This window comes from Phalangium opilio, unplaced genomic scaffold, assembly GCF_054372755.1.
Source record: "Phalangium opilio isolate 3A_F unplaced genomic scaffold, DU_Popi_V2 ptg000043l_1, whole genome shotgun sequence".
Lineage (NCBI taxonomy): Eukaryota > Metazoa > Arthropoda > Arachnida > Opiliones > Phalangiidae > Phalangium > Phalangium opilio.
The window spans coordinates 6,332,088-6,338,371 of NW_028324167.1; the positions used below are offsets into that span (position 1 = coordinate 6,332,088).

The window sequence follows — 6,284 nt, forward strand, 5'->3', positions numbered from 1 at the left end:
ATAAAAAAACATGGAAAATATATATTTTTATTAATTTTCGCACCTTAATTTTAACAGATTAACCTTGAATAAATGATATTTATTGAAAAAACTTTTAAATGCGCAAGCTAAAGTAAAGTTTAACCTTAACGTACCTCATTTTTTAATAATTTTATGCTTCTAATGCCGATTTCTTCCGCTTTAAACAAAGCCCGCTCCGTGATTAACCCTTCCGGGCTAAGTAACACTGCGACGAGATTGTCAATTTTTAACGCGTTCATTTTCTTACTGTTGTTGTCGTGTCCAAAGCTAAGCCGTTTGTGACGGCATCGCGCGAATCCCTCCAAATTTGTAGTAAACGACAAAAAAAAACGTTACCACTCTCTAGGGTGCCCCCAAGCGGACCTAAAAGGAAGCTGATGCCGTTTTCCAAGGAGCACTATTTAAGGAGACGTAGCTGTATTTTAATTCACTAATAAGGAAACTTTATTTTTTCAACCAATAATCAAACCGGATCTTTCCGTCGGGTGATTCGAAAAATTCTGTACTTTTTTTGGCCTATTGTAAGAAATTTAATTTAATAAAATTTAAATAACTAATCAGGATTAAAACGAATTATTAATTTTCTAGAATAATTATGAAACGTTTCCAAACACTATAGTAATCCCGACTCTAATGGTCATTAAAGTAATTAATTAAATAGACTATAATTTCTGTTCTCACCATTGAGTCACTTGTGTTTATTAGGGAGGAATACTTGAAAGGGGTTTACAGACATAAAAAGTGAAAGTGTTCTATCGGATGAAAACCTAGATGGCGCGAAGCGTCCACTCCCTTTATTTATTTTCTCTGCTCTACCACTCGCCGAAGAGCGGCAAAATTATTCCGGTCAGAATCTGTTTGGCGTCTGGGACCTCCGCACGTTGCTTTCGTATAGGTTGTCTTACAGCTTTTGAAAAGCATTTTTATCGTGATTCAGCCAAACACGATTCTTAATAGGAGGTCCAAAACACTTTAATTACAAGCGATAAAACCGTTAGCTGTTTTCAACAGTATTTTCGGTTAATTTTCTAATTGAATCAGATAGATTCGTAGAAAAATTGAGCCAAGTACAAATTTTGTACGTTTTTCTTGGCAAAATTATATAAGGAAAGCCAAGTGCCTCTAAACTGAGCCTTTCATTAAAGAGCCAGTTTTCACGGATTTGAATAAAAAATCCTGCCGAGTACAAATTTAGTACTTTCTATCGGTGAAAATAAAAGCTACGTTAAAAATGAGTTCTGAAAATTTTGATCAGAAAGAATTCCTTATGGATTTTTCAGCGTCAGCAAGCGAACTTTTAGAGTCGTTGAACAATGATACTGTCGATTGTGACAACATTTCTTTGCATAAACGTAATGATCAATCTAAAAGATTTGGTGATGGTGATGACTGTTCTGAAACAAGCTTAACTGCAAAGAATTCAGTTCGAGGGGTCGAGGAATTACCTATTGAGACCGATTGCATTAAAACCACGTCCATGGGAAGAGAATGGAACCCCTCTGGAAATGAATTGCATGACAGTAATTTATTAGAAGAAAACCACATTGTGGCTCAATTCCTTGACGGAAATTAAAATCCAAATTGTCCAGCAGAATCTGAGGGCGAAATTAAAAATTTCGCGCGTGATATTTTGGGTACTTCAAAAACCCTTGCTTTTAAAAGTGGTATTTCAAGAAGCCTCAAACCAGAAGAAGCTCGAAATATTTTAATGGATGTAGAGAATAGGGTTATAAAAAATAACGTTTTGAGATTTTTCCCAAAAAAATGAAATTAAAGGGGGCGATATTTTTTTAATTTGTACCGATGACATAATGAAGGAAAGAGATCTATATAATGACGGAATGCGATGGAGAAATTCTCACACTACCAAAACGTCCCAAGACATCATCAAATTGTACTGCGATATTAGACCTGGATTTGAAAAAGCAGGTAGTAGGGAGTTTCAAAGGCATGTTTACACTCTTAAAAATCGTTCGAATGGCCCATGTCCTGTATTAATTCACTACAAAGGTGATGAAACAGTATGGGTTGAAAGACCACATGGAAATTCAAAACAAAACAAAAAAGTTCCCTGGTATCATACTAATCGATCCACGTTAAATAACGTGAAATCTAAAGTTAAAGGTCAAAAGAATGACCCAAAAGAAACTTTTAGGGAAATAACAGCAGAGGTGAAAGTTGACCTAAAAAATCTTGAGAAAGAGGTCCAGCAACCGAAAGTTAGCGACATCGAACCAATGGCACTGCCGAGGAATACAAAACAGGCAGCGAACTTAAAATTTTTGGCACGTAGAGCAAATTCTACAGGGCCGGTAGGCCCTTGTAGATATGACTTGATACTCTTTTGTAACGTTAAAGCAAAATTCACATGCTTTTACCAATTTTCCTATGGAGATTAACATGGGGTTTTTCGTGATATTTAACCACCTCTAACTGAAAAACTAGAGCGAAGTTACTTTTCGGAATACTCTTAATTTAACAATTAAGCATTCAGGGTGTGCGATCGGCTAGTCTAATCAGAAACAATTAAGTCTAAGTATGTTAATTTTAGTAAATTACTGAAGTACGGCTTTTGAGTTAAACGTCAGGTTAACCTGTTAGCGCGCTGATACCCATTTCTTCAATTTTCAAGCATATTGAGAACAAGGGAGGGCCTAGCTTTGTGCCTAATAACAAGTTAAGTTGACATTTTCAGTTTGATTCATTCTGTGGAAGTTGAACCATGGAGCCTGAATCTTAAAAAGATAAAGGCTCCATGGTTGAACTTGTTTTGAGCAGTCGACGCTTGTTTAGTATTTTACCGGCTCAAAATATTTATTTCATTTTATAAATTTTCTGTAACACTCTTGCTAAGAGACACTTTGCTATCAGGTCGAAATTTTGTTTAATAAAGCAATCCAGGTATAAAACTAAAGGTAATTGATTTCATTATATTATAAGATATTGGTTTTTGGATGTTCTTTAAGACCAAGGCTTAGATTCCTTATGTATTGTATTTGTATATATTCTTGATTCTCGGGACTCGGAGAACCCAGTTACACTTACCCAGCTTCCGAGCCTCCAGTGTCGTCTAGTTTGGCTTACACTCTCGTGTTTTTAAGCTGAAGGTTATGTTGCAACGTTTTGGTTTACAGACTTTGATAATTTTAATAATAGTGATGCTTCTTCATCTTTACTCTTTAGGATAGTAACAGTATGTTGTAGAAAAAGAGCTGCTACTTGAATTACTTATCTTTATTTTATTTTAGAAGTATTATTAAAATTTGAGAAGCTCCGCAACCGTTACAATAACTGTTTCTATAGCAGTTAATTCAGCATTCCTTTGAGGTATACAGGGTTTTATTATTTGTTAATCTCACTAAAATGCTACTAATTGTGAAGGTGTGTGGTATAATTCCTGAAACTCAACCAATGTAGAGGACGACATCATTCGTTAAAACAATTTTTTCCTGTTGCAACATTCCGTATATGATATTTCGTTTTATAAATTATTTGTTACCAAGAGTGGTTTGTTTAATTCGGAAATATAAGTAACAGTGGTGCAGGTTAATCCACGAGAACATCGTCTTTACGTAATTTAATTAGTCAAATAAATTACATGTGGAGATTTTTTCAACGTAACCATGTGGGAAACAGAGGGTTACGTTTGCTATTTCCACAGTCCTCATTGCCATTTGTTTATTTGTCGGAATTGCTATGAATTGTTTAGGTATTTGATTTAATTACTGGTATTTAAGCGAAACTATGGAATCGCATCATTCATTAAAATTGTAAACTTTGTAGTGATCCCTTGTAACGGGCTCCCCGTTACAACATATTTTATTGTTAATCTTCACGTTACCGCAAATTTAGCACGGGGCTATGTGTTGGAACTAATTAAAAACTCATCTAAACAAGCTCAATTTATAAGCTAAATCAATATTGCCAAACCATAATCCTTCATTAATTTCAACTCAATTAAGCCTAAAACCTTTAAATTAAACTTAATCGAGATATACCTTTAAATTGAACTTAATCAAGATATACCTTTAAATTGAACTTAATCAAGATATACCTTTAAATTAAACTTAATCGAGATCGAGATATACCTTTAAATTTAACTTAATCGAGATCGAGATATACCTTTAAATTTAACTTAATCGAGATATACCTTTAAATTAAACTTAATCGAGAAATACCTTTAAATTTAACTTAATCGAGATATACCTTTAAATTAAGCTTAATCGAGATATACCTACAAATTAAACTTAATCGAGATATACCTACAAATTAAACTTAATCGAGATATACCTACAAATTAAACTTAATCGAGATATACCTTCAAATTAAACTTAATCGAGATATACCTTCAAATTAAACTTAATCGAGATATACCTTCAAATTAAACTTAATCGAGATATACCTTCAAATTAAACTTAATCGAGATATACCTTCAAATTAAACTTAATCGAGATATACCTTCAAATTAAACTTAATCGAGATATACCTTCAAATTAAACTTAATCGAGATATACCTTCAAATTAAACTTAATCGAGATATACCTTCAAATTAAACTTAATCGAGATAAACCTGTAAATTAAATTAAACTTAATCGAGATAAACCTTTAAACTAAACTTAATCGAGATAAACCTTTAAACTAAACTTAATCGAGATAAACCTTTAAACTAAACTTAATCGAGATAAACCTTTAAACTAAACTTAATCGAGATATACCTTTGAATTAAATTAAACTTTATCGAGATATACCTTTGAATTAAATTAAACTTTATCGAGATATACCTTTAAATTAAATTAAACTTAATCGAGATATACCTTTAAATTAAATTAAACTTAATCGAGATATACCTTTAAATTAAATTAAACTTAATCGAGATAAACCTTTAAACTTAAATAAAATTAAGGTGAAATTAACCCAAAACACGATTTTTTTGGTTCAATTCATGGATACCTTATTTAATTAAAATTAAAACTAAACTTATCTTTCACCCAGTCTCAATTTTCCTTTAATCTTTACAATTAAATGAGGATTCAAGTCGATATTTACACCCATTTCAAATCCATATTTACACCTATTTCAAATCCATATTTACACCCATTTCAAATCCATATTTACACCTATTTCAAATCCATATTTACACCCATTTCAAGTCGATATTTACACCCATTTCAAGTCGATATTTACACCCATTTCAAGTCCATATTTACACCCCATTTCAAGTCCATATTTACACCCCATTTCAAGTCCATATTTACCCCCATTTCAAGTCCATATTTACCCCCATTTCAAGTCCATATTTACCCCCATTTCAAGTCCATATTTACCCCCATTTCAAGTCCATATTTACCCCCATTTCAAGTCCATATTTACCCCCATTTCAAATCCATATTTACCCCCATTTCAAGTCCATATTTACCCCCATTTCAAGTCCATATTTACCCCCATTTCAAGTCCATATTTACCCCCATTTCAAGTCCATATTTACCCCCATTTCAAGTCCATATTTACCCCCATTTCAAGTCCATATTTACCCCCATTTCAAGTCCATATTTACCCCCATTTCAAGTCCATATTTACCCCCATTTCAAGTCCATATTTACCCCCATTTCAAGTCCATATTTACCCCCATTTCAAGTCCATATTTACCCCCATTTCAAGTCCATATTGACCCCCATTTCAAGTCCATATTGACCCCCATTTCAAGTCCATATTGACCCCCATTTCAAGTCCATATTGACCCCCATTTCAAGTCCATATTGACGCCCATTTCAAGTCCATATTGACGCCCATTTCAAGTCCATATTGACGCCCATTTCAAGTCCATATTGACGCCCATTTCAAGTCCATATTGACGCCCATTTCAAGTCCATATTTACCCCCATTTCAAGTCCATATTTACCCCCATTTCAAGTCCATATTTACCCCCATTTCAAGTCCATATTTACCCCCATTTCAAGTCCATATTTACCCCCATTTCAAGTCCATATTTACCCCCCATTTCAAGTCCATATTTACCCCCATTTCAAGTCCATATTTACCCCCATTTCAAGTCCATATTTACCCTATTTCAAGTCCATATTGACCCCCATTTCAAGTCCATATTGACCCCCATTTCAAGTCCATATTGACCCCCATTTCAAGTCCATATTGACACCCATTTCAAGTCCATATTGACGCCCATTTCAAGTCCATATTGACGCCCATTTCAAGTCCATATTGACGCCCATTTCAAGTCCATATTGACGCCCATTTCAAGTCCATAT

The 6,284-nt window shown here is 33.8% G+C and overlaps 1 long non-coding RNA gene across 2 annotated transcripts; it reads left to right on the forward strand.

Moving 5' to 3' along the window:
• The first annotated feature begins 2,741 nt into the window (after nucleotides 1-2,741).
• On the forward strand, nucleotides 2,742-4,982 carry LOC149677948 (uncharacterized). 2 transcript variants are annotated; one of them, XR_016366449.1, is made up of 3 exons: nucleotides 2,742-2,936; nucleotides 3,050-3,348; nucleotides 3,403-4,982. It is a non-coding gene; the product is annotated as an uncharacterized LOC149677948 (long non-coding RNA). The 2 variants fall into 2 exon arrangements; XR_016366450.1 differs by lacking the exon at nucleotides 2,742-2,936 and having other exon boundaries at nucleotides 2,946-3,214; nucleotides 3,270-3,348.
• The last annotated feature ends 1,302 nt before the right edge of the window (nucleotides 4,983-6,284 follow it).